Raw genomic sequence first — 14,186 nt, 5'->3', positions numbered from 1 at the left:
ACTGCAGCACCGTGCTGAGCACGGTGGAGGTGGTTAGGGTGCAGGGACACGGTGACTGCAGCACCGTGCTGAGCACGGTGGAGGTGGTTAGGGTGGTGCAGACAGGGACACGGCGGTGACTGTAGCACTGTGCTGAGCATGGTGGAGTTGGTTAGGGTGCAGGGACATGGTGACTGCAGCACCGCGCTGAGCACGGTGGAGGTGGTTGGGGTGGTGCAGACAGGGACACGGCGGTGACTGTAGCACTGCGCTGAGCATGGTGGAGGTGGTTAGGGTGGTGCAGGCTCAGACAGGGATCTTGTGTGTAGTACGGGGTGCAGTTATGAGTGGAAGTTGACTTGACAGCACCTGCAAGAACAGGAACACTTTGTATTGGAGGAAATGGTCTCAGCTTTCTCCTGAATACCTACTGCTGGATTTGAAGAACTTTTAGGGTAACAGCCAATACTTAGCCCACCATACCACCAGTAGTCCTCAGAAACAGACAAAGACCTCACATTCCCTGGCTAGCATTTTCCTGGCTGGGATTACAGATGTCTGAGTGAAGTGGCTGAAGTGATGAGGGAGAATGGGAGAATCCAAATGGAGCTGACATGAGGCCCTGGGGTTCCCCTGTTCTTTTGGAAAGGTGCTCCTGGGACTGGTATCTGACTCTGGTATCCTCCTATGTAAAAAAGAGGGAGTGAGGCTGTCTTGGCATGCTTGGGTGAGGCGGATGGTTTGATAGAACATGCTTTATTTCAGCTGCACCTCTGAGCACTGAGTCCGTAACTTCTCAAGCTCGACAGTCACCTGGAGGGCTTCCTAAACCCCAGGCTGCCAGGCCCACCTGGGAGCATCTGTGTCTGGATTTGAGGTGGGCTTGAGAACTTGCAACTCTAACAAACCTGCAAGAGATACGGATGGTGCTGGTCCAGGGATGATGTTTTTAGAACTCCTGAGTAGTGCAATGGCTAACGTGCTTGGCTGCTGACCTTGAGGCCGAAGGTTACCACTCACCCACACCACCTCAGAAGAAAGCCCTCGCTGTCCACTTCTCTCAAACCAGACATTGAAAGCCTGTGGGGCCCAGTTCTACTCTGACACCCGTGCAGTGTTGCCAGGGAATACAGTTAGAACTGGGCTTGAAAGTTTTGATATAATTGGGTTAGCAGTGGAGTCCAGATTTTTAGTTGCATTTTCTTAAGGGCCCCTGTGTACAACCCAAGTTGAAAACTTTTGAAGGTGAATAGAAAGCCCTTTCCAAGTCTACATTCTCTGTGGCTCTGTGAGAGCAAATGGTTCTGTGAGATCTAAATCTTGCTAATTTTTATTGTTTACATTTATTAGCTTCTTAAGATATCTGTTAAATTATCTTATAGCACAAGGTGCAGTTATTTATAAATTTCAAGAGTGTGACAGAGTTAAAATTACATTGATCTAAGGATTTCTGAAAGTATCTGTGGTGTTAGCCTAAAAGTTGCCTTTGTTTTAGCTGTTACAATTAGCCCCCTTGGTCTCTAGCTGCCTTGAGTGAAGACACATGGCCTTGCAAATCATCAACAGCTGTGGAACTAGGAACAGAGAATGTCCGTTTTCACACAAATGGCAGCAAAACTTGGGGTGAGAGGAATCAGAAGAGCACTGAGATAAAGGTCACAGTTAAAGGTATTTGCTGTTCTTCCCCGATGCTTGAATGAGAAGCTGACTAATAACTTCCTGGATGCTTAATTGCTTGGAGGCAAATCTTGCTGAATAATTTGGATTTGACTGCTGGACCGAAACCAAAGCCTAGACTAATTGAGGTATTGTGCCTTGGAACTTGGGATAAAACTTGGACTTTTTTTTCGGTGATATTCTTTGCCTCCCCCACTCTCCAACTTCCCTTTCCTCATAAAAGCCAATGTCAGTGCCATTACTGGGAGTTAGCAATGAATACAAAACCCTCTTGCTGTTAGTATAGCTCTAGAGGTCCCATGAGGCTGGGTTATAGGCTCTTTATCTGCTTTCTATTCTGGGGCAGTGGCAGCTGTGCTATCCTGATTCTCTGGCCCTTTCAGAGAGGTGTTTATGGCACTGTGCTTTATGGCCTGTTTTCTCCTTTTCAGACAGTATCCTAACTCCTTAAAAAAATGAATACAAACAGGTGGTAGAAAAGTAAATGAATACATGGCTTCATTCCCCCAGTATATAGTTAAAAAACAGTATTCCAAATTATTGCATGCAGACTTTTTAATGTTTTAACACAGTATTCAAGCTTGTGCACATCTTCCATTTTTTTTTTTGCTTTTAATTTCATTATTATCCAAAGAGGTAAATGTAACTTCCCTCCCCATGTTTAAAATGTTTCAGTCACATCTCTCCTGGTAACATTAATAAGGAAAAAGAAAAAAAAAAACCCCTCTATATAGTGTGTTTTTATTTTACTACTGTAATAGCTTGAAATTTGCTGTATAAATAACTGTTGAGCATGGATTTCTTTATACCTGAAACTGTTAGAATTATTCTTCAAAGAGCTGACTGTGAAATTTGTTTTATTATGTGTAATTCTAGCATGAATGCCAATACATTTACAAAGACAAAAACCACAATTAAGATCTTGTATGAATCCACTTAGTACCAAATGTTGCAATTATAAATCCTGCTATCTTTGTGTTCTGCATGATATCTGGGCTTTGTGATTTAGATCGATTTTCTTACATCAAAAATAAAATTTTTTCCTGAAGGTGTTCTAGTGTCAAGGTGTGATTTTTCAAAGAAAGCAAAGCTGAAATCTTTTAAGCTGCCGCCTTCCCTCTAAGTACACAGAAACAGCATAAAACTCCAATTGTTTCTTCATTGCTGGGTGGTTATTAGGTGCCATCATCAAGTTGGAACTGACTTAGAGCTGATGCCCCAGAAGAGTTTTCTAGGGCTGTAAATTGAATGGGAGGAGATTGCCCATCTTTCTCTATGGAGCAGCTGGTGGATTAGAACCAAGTGCTTGTGGGTTGGCAGTGCAACTCCTTACTCACTGGGCCACCAGAGTCTCCTATTACCATGCTGGGTACCATTATAGACAGCTCAGATGGATCGTTTGGTGGAAAATAAGTGTTTGTAAACGTTTTATTTTCATGTTTCCTTTTTGCATTTTAAAAATAAAAATACTCATTGTTTTTGAAAATGGATACAAACTTACCACAGGAATTTATGAAGGAATCAAACATTGATCCACTGTTTTCATTATCAAGCAGATCTTGAACTCTATTTCAAACATCAATCATGGGTTAAAATAGGAGCAAATGATAAGAGGTAGAGATGGAGGGAGGTGAGGGGGTTTTAAGAAGAAGAAACCTTACTATACATGTTAATTTTAAAGAAGCTATCAACTTTAATTTCACTTCTATTTGTTTTAAAAATAAAGTGAAATTGGAAGAATTGCTAAATCCTAAATAGTTGATTACCATACGATTGAGGAAGAGAAAAATGTGCTGAACACCTGAAGGAATCAGGCCGTTGTGTTAACTGGAGACCTCATTCAACTCCAACACTGTTTGTCTTTAAGAACCTGGCAGTACGTTGGCTGTGTACTTGGCTGGCTACAGAAAGGTCAATGGTTCAAACACACTCGCTGCAGGGAAAGAAGCAGCAGTCTGATTGGCAGTCTCAGGAAAACCCCATGGAGGGTTCTGCTTTGTTCTACAGGATTTCCATGAGTTGAAATGGAATCAATGACAGTAGGTTTGGCTTTGGATTACACTTGGGTCATTAAACAATAACATTTGTTTAAAATAACATTTGTTTTCCCATTAACTCCACCTTTTATTTTGTCATTGTTGTAGGTGCCTTGGAGTTTATCATGACTCATATCAACTGTATGAACAACAGGCCTGAGCCTTGACCTGTGCTGTCCCACCCTCACAGTCCCTGATATTCTCAAGGCCATTGTTAACAGTTACTGTGCCAGTTCACCTTGTTAGAGGTCTTCCCCTGATGCTCCACCTTCCAGCACGATGTCTTTCCCCAAGGACTGGTCCCTTTGACAACATCCAAAGTACGTGACACAAAGTTTCACCATCCTTGTCTCTAAGGAGAGCACTCATTGCACTTTCTCTGAGACAAACTCGTTGGTTCTTCTGGCGGTTCATAAGATGTTCGGTACTCTTCTCCTGTACCACAATTCAAAGGCATCAGTTCCTCCATCATCTCTATTCACTGTACAACTTTCCAAGTACACCTTAGTCTTTAAACTGACATCCTAGCTTTTTAGCACGATAGAGAAACACTTGAACGCCAATTTTCATTGACATTGTGTTTTATACAATCATTCTCATGCATTATGTTTATAAAATTAATCACTATTAAAATTTTCCCATCATTATCCCATCTTTTGACTCAATCCTTCCCATTTCCTCCCCCCCCAACAAAGAGTGCCAGTTTTCTCAAGGTCACGTGTCTTTTGATTTCTTAACTATTGTTACCGTGACTGGAGATTGTGGATATCAGTAAAATGAAATTATTGACAATTTCTGTCCCCAGACAGGTGCTTCTAGAAAGCCCTCTATGTGGTGAAGGCTTTGTGCATGGATGATCAATAGAGTCTTGAACCCTAATCTGGAAGGAAGGCTTTTTTATAGGAAAGCCAAGGAGATCTAGTACATTCTGTTGTTTTCCTCCCCTGAACAGGCAGGCATCACCAGATATTTGTAACGGTTTTTTAACTTTTTCTGTTGTTGTTTACTGAGATTTTAATGAAAGTTTGCAAATAACGGATTTTTCATTCACTCATTTCTTCAGATGGATCTCTCATTCTCTCTTCTACACAAAATGCATGTCCTGCTTCAGGTTGTTACTTCAATTACACACACTGCCTGGTCGTTCATCACTTCAAACTGAAGCTCCTTTGACTCATTCCAGTGCCGTGTTCAGTATTTGCCTTTTGCCTGCTCTTTGTACCATCACCTGTTATGTCTATTATTTTTATAACAGTGATCTTTCATAGTATTTGTCCTTTTGTAACTGAGTTATTTCACTCACTCAGCATAATGTCCTCTAGACTGATCCATGTTGTGTAGTGTTTCACGAATTCTTCCTTGCTTTTCAGTGCTTCTTTACATTCTCCTGTGAATGTTTCAGTTTCTCTATGCGTTCATTTGATGGTAGCTACTTGGGCTGCTTTTATCTCTGCTATTGTGAATCATGTTGCAATAAACATGAGTGTCCATACATCGGTTCTTGTTGCAGCTCTAATTTATTTAGAGTATATTCCCAGTAATGGAATAGCCACATCAAATGGGATTTCTGTTTTCGGTCTTTTGAGGAAGTGCCAGTCTTCCTTCCATTGTGGTTATAAATTTTATAGTCTCACTAACATCACATGAGATTTCCAATCTCTCTGCATCTTCACCAGCAGTTGTTGTTTGCTATCTTGTTGAACATTGCCATTACTGCTGGGGAGAAATTATATCTCATTTTTCTTTTTATTTGCATCTCTCTAATAGTGTAGATAGAATATAGTGTAGATATGATCTTGAATCTATTCCATCTGAATTTTTTTTTATTTCCATTCATTCATTGTTGCACTTTCCTCCCCTCCCAACCCTCCCCTCATAGTACGCTACCTTCTTGGAAAAGTAAAATTCTTTCATTGTTTTACAATCCTTCCCCCCAGGTCCACTCCACTATGCAGCCTTCGCTCTAGACTCCTGTCATGACAAACGTACCTAATCACATATCCCTTTTATACAGTTTTCTCCCTCATCTGTTTCAATGCAGTATACATTATTTTTTTTTGCAGTATACATTATTGAACCCATCTTTCTCAGTCTCCCCCCAACCCCGATATCAGTCCTGTTTTACAACAGTGGCACCATGCAGTATTTGTTCTTTTGTGACTGAGATACTTCACTCAGCATAATGTCCTCCAGGGTCACCCATTTTGAATAATATTGCATGAGTTCCTTACTTTTCCAATACAGCGTAGTATTCCATTGTGTGAATATACCACAGCTTTTCTATCCCTCTGTTTGTTGATGGGCACTTAGTTGTTTCCAACTCCTTGCTATTGTGAACAAAGCTGCAATAAACATGGGTGTGCATATATCTGCTAGGATGTCAGCTATGGTCTCTTTGGGGTCCATCTGAATTTTAAGATCATCTTAAAAATAGGTTTTAAGCATTGAACACCAATGATCACAGACCATATGAATTATGGGATAGTATAAAGGAAGTATATCCATGAAGAAAGCAAGAGGTCACTACAGAGGAGAAAGAAAAACCAAAATGGATGTTACAAGAGACTCTAAAAAAATTGTCTAGAGCATCAAGAAGCCAAAACAAAGGGGAAATGTGTTGAAGCAAAAGAGCTGAACAGAAGATTTCAAAGGGCAACTCGAGAATACAAAGCAATTCCTTTATAATGGAGTCTGCAGAGTGCGGTAATTGGACAATAAAAAGGGAAGAACTCGCTCTGCATTTCTCGAGCTGAGGGAACTGGAAAGCAATTTCTCTCCTTTGAAGTCTGCCTTCCCTCTTCCTGAACTTGTTATTATTGTTGTTAGCTTATTGGATGACAGTTCTGACTCATATTCCAATGCGGTGCACGTTAGAACAGAACACTGCAGGCTCCTACAAGAACCTTCCAAGCATTGCCGTGTGTAGGCCCATTGAGCTGTTGTGTCAGTCCGTGTCATTGATTCTCTTTTTTCCTGACTTTCTGTTTTATCAGTCCTGGCGTCCTTCTCCAAGGATTGGGCCCTTCTGCTAATGTGCCCAAAGCACATGGAACGAAGTCTCTACATTCTCCCTTTTAACAAGATTCAAAGACAGATTTGTTTAAGGAAAGAGCATTTCTCTCATCTGTTGTGTTGAATGTTTTAGCTCCTAATCTCCATTCAGCTTGGTGTGTGTCAGAAATCTACTTGCTCCTATATGTTCTTGACTCTTTGTGATTTTTGTTTTGATGACATTTTCCAATGCCATGGCTTTGATTTTTTTCACAGGAAAATCCCTGGATTTTCATCAACTACAGTAACAATAAACAGCCCACTCCCCGAGCTCCAGGAGCTCACAGATCAATGTCACTCTACTACCAGCCTATTCTGCTCAGTGCACACTTGTCCCATCTGGCCTGGCGAGATTTTAAAGAGCATTGATCAGTACTAGCCCAAGCGTCTCTTCCGAACCCCTAGGACATTGATAGGTTAGGAGCACACAGTTCCCTCGGTGTGTGTTCAAGCTCTGTGCAGAGCTCACTCGTCCAGAGGCTCCTTTCCCGTGGCACCATCCATGCTGTGAACTAATAGCTCACTGGTAAGTTGTACTTTTTAAAGCATCATCTCATCTATGAGCTCTGAGAAGTTGGGTCTGTGGTTGGTTCACATGATCAGTGGGAACCACAGCTCGATGGCACTGATGGCTCATGCTGGACCTGTGAGCTATGGTGCAAAGAGCTAGGACTTTGGGCCAGGCACTCAGCTGGGAGTCCCTGGCTCCCTGCTTCTTTATCTAGCGAGGTGACCTCTATGAACCCCACTTTCCTTATAGACAATGTGAGTATTATCAGTGCCTGGGTTATAGGATGGTTGCAGGGAATAATTCTAAAACATTCTAGACACAAGCAAAACTGCTTAATTGGTGTTAAGGTTGACTGAATCATTTTGAGAAGTAGAGATTTCAGAAATCAGCTATTGACTTCATATTCAGAAAGCTCACTGTTGAACACTTTCACCTCATTCCAACTTTAATTATCTCTTCTGTCTTAGGCTGGGGTGCTCTGGAGAAAGAAAACCAGAGAGCGTTATCTGTCTGTCTGTGTATTTAACTTTGTTTTAAGGAAATCGTTCACTTTATTGTGGAGGTTAACAAGTTCTACGTTTGTGGATCGGCGATCAAGATGAAGGCTTCTCCCAACTCACGTGGTCGCAGGGCCTGACAAGTTCAAGATTGGCAAATGACGGCATGGAGGTAGGTTAAGGCTAAAGAACGGAAGGTCAGATAACAAAGAGGCAGATAGAGCAAAGGTCGAGTATGCATTCAGAACGAACAAAGCTTTCCCCCTGGCTGGTTGCTCCCAGGAGATGGTTTGATGGCATCAGATCTCATCATTAAGGAATGATCACATCAGAACTGCCAAACCAGAGAATCAGGATGACACCCAGCCTTGATCAGAACATCCTCTTCGATGTTCCCTCCTCCACACTGGTTCCTTCTCAAGCCATAAATTGGGGGAAACGGATAACTGTAATATGCACTGAAAGAAGAATCGATATGTTTTGGCGATGGGTTGGACGTGTGATACTAGGGTGGCCTCAGATTAATGACACTTTCTTGTTCATAAACAAAATGCTGGTGAAAGGCTGAATTAGAGCAAATTTCGAATTTTATTTCTCACCAGTTGAGTTAGAAATGTCTGTCCTGACAGAACTCTGAGCAGTAAGTAGTCCTCTGGAAATGTCAACTGGAAAAGCGCGTAGAGCGAGTAATTATGCTCTCTGGGAGAGCAGAGCAAGGAAGAGCAGTTGGCTGGAGAGAGGGTCCAGAAATACCACCATTTAAGAAGCCTGGAGAGAGGAGGATTAGGAAATCCAGGGAAGTAATATGTGCAGTAGGACCTGGGAGCCTAGGAAAATATGAGCCCACTATACACAAAAGCCAGGGAGCTCTGGCAGCCCAGCGAGGAGAGGTTGTGCTGCGAACCTAGAGGCAGGTGGTTTGAAGCTACTGACTGCTCCTCAGGAGAAAGAATCTCTTCCCTTACGATTCCCAATCTCTGAAAGCCCACTGGGGGGTCAGCTGTGAGTCTGTTCCAACTTGACAGCACGTAACAACACACAAATCCAGTGAAATAAGGACACAAGTGTTGACTCAGCTGTAGGTGCTGCCGTAGCCACTGAAGCTCCGGGTGTCTAGACGTATGTGAAATGCGGTGAGAAGACCTGGCGTGGCGACTACGAAGGAGGGCAGAGCGGTGGAGAAATGGCTGCAGCAGACACGCCTGTGAGACCACCTTGTTGATGCTGTTAAGTGCTGTGGAGCCAGTTCTAACTAGAGTAGCCCCGTGTGCCACAGGACAGCACACTACCCACTCCTGCGCCATCCTCACAGTCCCAGCTCCCTGTGAGCTCAGCGCTGCAGCCTCCGCGCCAGTTCATAGCCTGGCACCCCTGTGACACCAGAGAGCACACTCATCTCACCCATGGCAGGGCGATGGTGCTCACCACATCTGCCGCTTTCCCCACAGTTCCAAGCCTCCTCCATGATAGTTGACCTCAGGGCCAGTGCAGATGACCAGCTGTCCTGAAACTCAGAGGAGCCAGGGGCAACTCCCTGTGTGGAGGGGCTAACAGTCTGAAGGTGAAGGGCTTGACTAGGAGAATGCAGAGCCTTTATTGGCCCAGGTGATGGGACAGGACCCTGTGGACCGAGAGCAGAGACCTTAGCTGGCCTGTGTGAGGTCTGTGGCTGGAGTCAGAAGGAAACGTTATTGTGCTCACCCTGGGATGTAGCAGTTGCTTGAAATCACACTTTAATCTAGCCTGTCTTTGAGCTAGAAACATGATGTACTTGTAACAAATACCTAACACAGCTGCTATTGGCCTGGGGTCTCGCGGCAGGAGGTAAAAGAATAAATCAACATTCTCAGTGTCTGGCAAGAGCAATCTGTGACTGGAGCAGCGTGTGGACTGATGACCACATGGCTCCCGGGAAGATTGCTTGGTTTGGACCATACTTAAAAGGGTGCTATGTGGAAAAGAAGTCATTTTCCATCTGCCAGTAGGACTAAAAGGATATAGTGAAATTACAGGAATTTTGGGTCGTGCCAGTTGGGAAGAGCTGTGGGATTTTGTGTCCAAGAGAAAGATGAGATGGAGAAAGACTTGGAGGGATTGATACAAGATAAGCTTGCCTGTTAACTTGTCTAACAGAATCAGGAGACTGAGCCACTTGATCCCGCTGTTCAGACACGGGGCACTGTCTTCAGTTTGGCAAATCTGTCATGGAGGCTGAAAGTGAAGAGCTATGTTCTGCCCTCCTGGGCATGGTGGGTGTAGTGACCCAAATGTAGAAATAGCTGGAGTCAAAAGGAGAAGAAGTCTCTGAAGTTTTTAAGTGACTGTACCACCAAAAAACTGCTGTCCAGGATCAAACCTTCTGTGTGCCTCACATTTAAATTGGTACTTGAGACCCCAGTTTGTTGATTGTGTGTATTTGTTTGTTTGTTTTGAGAAGAAACTACAGTTACGAACTTGCCCTACTTTTAAGGAAGAGAATGCAAAGAGTAAGGAATAGAACCAGTAACTGCTGGCACGGTCTCAGTTCATGGCGATCCTGATTCACAGACTAGACTCATAGTGACTCCACTCGTGGGAAGACCCAGGAGTGCACGGAGACCCTGCACCAGAGCTTGATGTCTTCAGAAATGGAACTCCAAGCTTTCCTTACTGTGTGTCTGAGTGCCCTCAAACCATCAGCCGCTGTTAGCAGTGAGCATATGAACTGTTGCTACAGCCCAGTGACACCAAGAAAGAAGTACTTGATGCCAATATGGCTGGTTAAGTACTGAAATGTCGGTGTTGTTTGCCATGTCATGGCATGCAGCATAACCTGACTAATGGTCATTGGCAGAGGGATTATCTGAAGGAGAACAATACTACACCGAGATGTTTTCACCAGTGGGTTGAAAAGTAGAGTCAAGCTTTGGGTGGTACCTGCTGGTACCCACTGTCTTCGAGGGAAGATGCTGCTTCATGGAAGTATGTGAGTCAGGAGAGCGGGACAGACACTCTTCAGGAGGACCAGGAGCAGAAACCCAGCGGGAACTGGAAGCAGAGATGTGGGAAACAGAGTATTTGCAACAGAGATCTTCCCAGGGGTCGAGAACACACTGGTTAGTGTTATTTTTTACCACACCACCAAAGGTGTTGACTGAAATGGCAAGAGTGACAACATGATGGGTAAAGCTAGACTTCTTATAAAACCAAACTAACTCAACCCACTACCGCCTACTTGCTTGTGACTCATAGCATCTCTTTAGGACATAGAAATGCCTCCTAGGGTTTCTGTAAGGATTTATGGAAGCACACGACTTCATCTCTCCTCGGGGACATTGACAAACAATGGCTGACGCATTTGAACTTCTGGCTTTTCCATTTGTAGTCTATGCGTGATCGTCTGTACCACGGGCTCCTTAGGGGAGCTAGTAGCATGAGCATCAGGGTCTTCTTGCTTTGTTGCTGGAGTAGATTCTATTACTGACAAAATCTTGATAGCATCATCATTCATACGTATCCTCTTTTCATTTATACCTGCTAGGAAGACCAAGGAAGGCTATTATTTTCACAATTCTCATGTTCCCAGAGAGGTCAAGGATGAAGTGCCCTGCATTTTTCTGTTTATTCTCATGAAAAATGTGGTTCAGAAAGGAATTTGCAACTTGCAGAAGGAAAGAAGTTCAAAATCAAGTACAAGTCAGGCATTTAATAACAGCTTGTCCTCCCCTTTCTCACTTTATAATGAGTTGGGGAAACCTTTATTTTAAAAAGGTTTTGGTTTGTTTTTTTCTCTCTCACAAATTTGGAAGAAAGCAATGTATATTTTAAAAAATAAGTTTTGAATCTGCTGGAGTTTAAAATTACAATAGAATGACATTTTCAGATGTTTAGGTAAGAACCATTTAAAACATCTTGTCTTTTCATGATGCTTATTAGATGTCAGTGGGTCAAGTCTCCCAGGAACCCGATGTGAACAAACATGGCCCCGTGGTGGACCATTCTTCTTGAATATTCTTATTGAATATACCATGGAACTGCTAGGAGAACAAAAACGTTTGTCCTAGAGAGGGTGAAACCAGGCTGTTCCTTAGAGGCAAGGATTCTGAAGCTTTGTCTGACATATTTTGGATATGTTGCAAGGAAGAACCAGTCCTTGAAGAGGGACATCATACTTGGGAGGGTGGAGTGACAGCACAAGAGAGAAAGACCCTGGATGAGATGGATTGACTCAGTGACTGGGGTAGTGGAGGTAGGTCTGTCAGAGCTGATAAGATTGGCTTAGAATAGAGCAGGGTTCAGGGCTGTTGTAATAGGGTCACTATGAGTCACAAGCAACTCAATGGCACAATACAACAATAAAAACAATGACACATCTGATAAGGGACTTATATCTAAAATTTGTAGACTATTCCAGCACTTCAACAAGAAAAAGATAAATGACCCAAGCACAAATGGGCACAGTATATTAATAGTCACTTCACCAAAGAAGGCAATCAGATGGTAAACAAACACATGAAGAAATTTACAAAACTCTTAGTTATCAGAGAAATGCAAATCAAAACAACTATGAGATATCATCTCACCCTAGCAACAATAGCAAAGTTCAACAGAGAAGCCAACAATAAATGCTGAGGAGGTTGTGGAGAGATTGGAGCCCTTATTAACTGATACTGAGAGTGTAAAATGGTGCACCTATTTCGGAAGGCAGGCTGGAGCTTTCTCAAAGTTGACAATAGAAATACCATTTGGCCCAGCAATTCCACTGCTGAGAATAACCCTAGAGAAACCAGAACCACCATCCAAACAGATGCATGCACATTTATTCACAATAGTAAAGAGATGGAAATAACTCAAGTGACCATCAACAAATGACTTGAAAAACTATGATATATTCATCTAATGGAATACTACACAGCACTGAAAAACAACGAACTCATAAAACATTGTACAACATGGGTAACCCTGGAGGACATTATACTGAGTGAAATATCTCAGTCACAAAAGGACAAATACTGCATAGCACCAGTTATAAAGCAGGACTGACATCATGAGTGGAGAGGTTAGGAGGAGAATAGGGTAAGAGTGGATAGATAACGAACATTGCATTGGAACAGATGAAGGAAATAACTCTTTAAAATGAAAATATGATTAGGCATTATACGTATGCCAAAGTTCAGAATAGGAGGTACGTTGCAAAGCAGAGTAGGGGGAAGGGGGAAGGGAGGTAATTGTGCAACAATGAATGAATTTTTTTATAAAGGTGAACTGGGGGAGGGGGAAGGAAAGGAGAAGGGGGATATATGAAACAATGACTAAATGAAAATCCAACTTTTCATCCAAAAGTTTTCTGTAAATTTTTGTTAGAAGCATAATTAAAATAGATACAAGTATGGATTACATCTCAACATCAAGAAAACAAAAATCTTGCCTACTGGGACCATAGACAACATTATGAAAAGACTGAAATTGTCAAAATTTCATTTTACTTGAATCTATAATCAACAGCCTTGGTACTGGCAGTCAATACATCAAAAGACATTTTGCAGTGGAAAAATCTTCTATTAAGGAGCTCTCCAAAGTGCTAAAGAGCCGTGTTGCCAGTTTAAAGCCTATGGTGTCCCTTATCCAAATCATGATGTTTTAAATGATTTACTATGGCCCAGCAAGTTGGGCAACAAATAAGGAAAACAGAAAAAGAATTGATACCTCTGAGATGTGGTGTTGGGAGAAGAGTACTGACTACCCCATGGACTACCAAAAGAACAACAACAACAACAACAACAACAATGTCTTGGAGAAAGTGCAGCCATGGTGCTCCTTAGAAGCAAGAATAGTGAAACTTCATTTCACATGTTAGGTGGGCCTGGTCCTTAGAAAAAGATATTATGCTTGGACAGGTGGAAAGTCAGTCCAAGAGTGGAAGACTCTCAACAAGATGAATTGACACAGTGACTGTAACAATGGGTTCAAGTAGATTAGAGATGATGAAGATGGCACAGGGAGGGCAGGGCTCTGATTTGTTGCTGGTCATGGAGTTGCTGTAAGTCATAGTTGACTAGATAGTACCAACAACTGTGATATCTACCTATTATCTATCTATCTATCTATCTATCTATCTATCTATCTATCTATCTATCTATCTATCATCTTCTGTATTTATCTTATTGCCTCTGTGTCTTTGGGACCTTTGGCTAAGAAATTAGTAATATTATCATGCAATATACAGTGAAGTACTTGGGAGAGACCTTGATTAGACTGAGCCCAAGGATTCTGTTGAAGTGGAAAATATTTAGAGAATTCACACTTTACAGTCTATTTAATGGATCCTTTTGGGGAAGGTGGTTTCAAAGATCCAGGAGAGTATGGAAAGAAAGTGTATGGGACACAGGAGAGCTACACTCTAGTTCATCCCTGCTGCCAGCTCCCTTCAGGACAAACATCTTTGTACTTCACTTT

Source organism: Elephantulus edwardii, unplaced genomic scaffold (assembly GCF_000299155.1).
Source record: "Elephantulus edwardii isolate Elephantulus edwardi_28Jun2011 unplaced genomic scaffold, EleEdw1.0 scaffold00207, whole genome shotgun sequence".
Taxonomy (NCBI): Eukaryota; Metazoa; Chordata; class Mammalia; order Macroscelidea; family Macroscelididae; genus Elephantulus; species Elephantulus edwardii.
Note: the sequence above shows the minus strand (reverse complement) of the source record.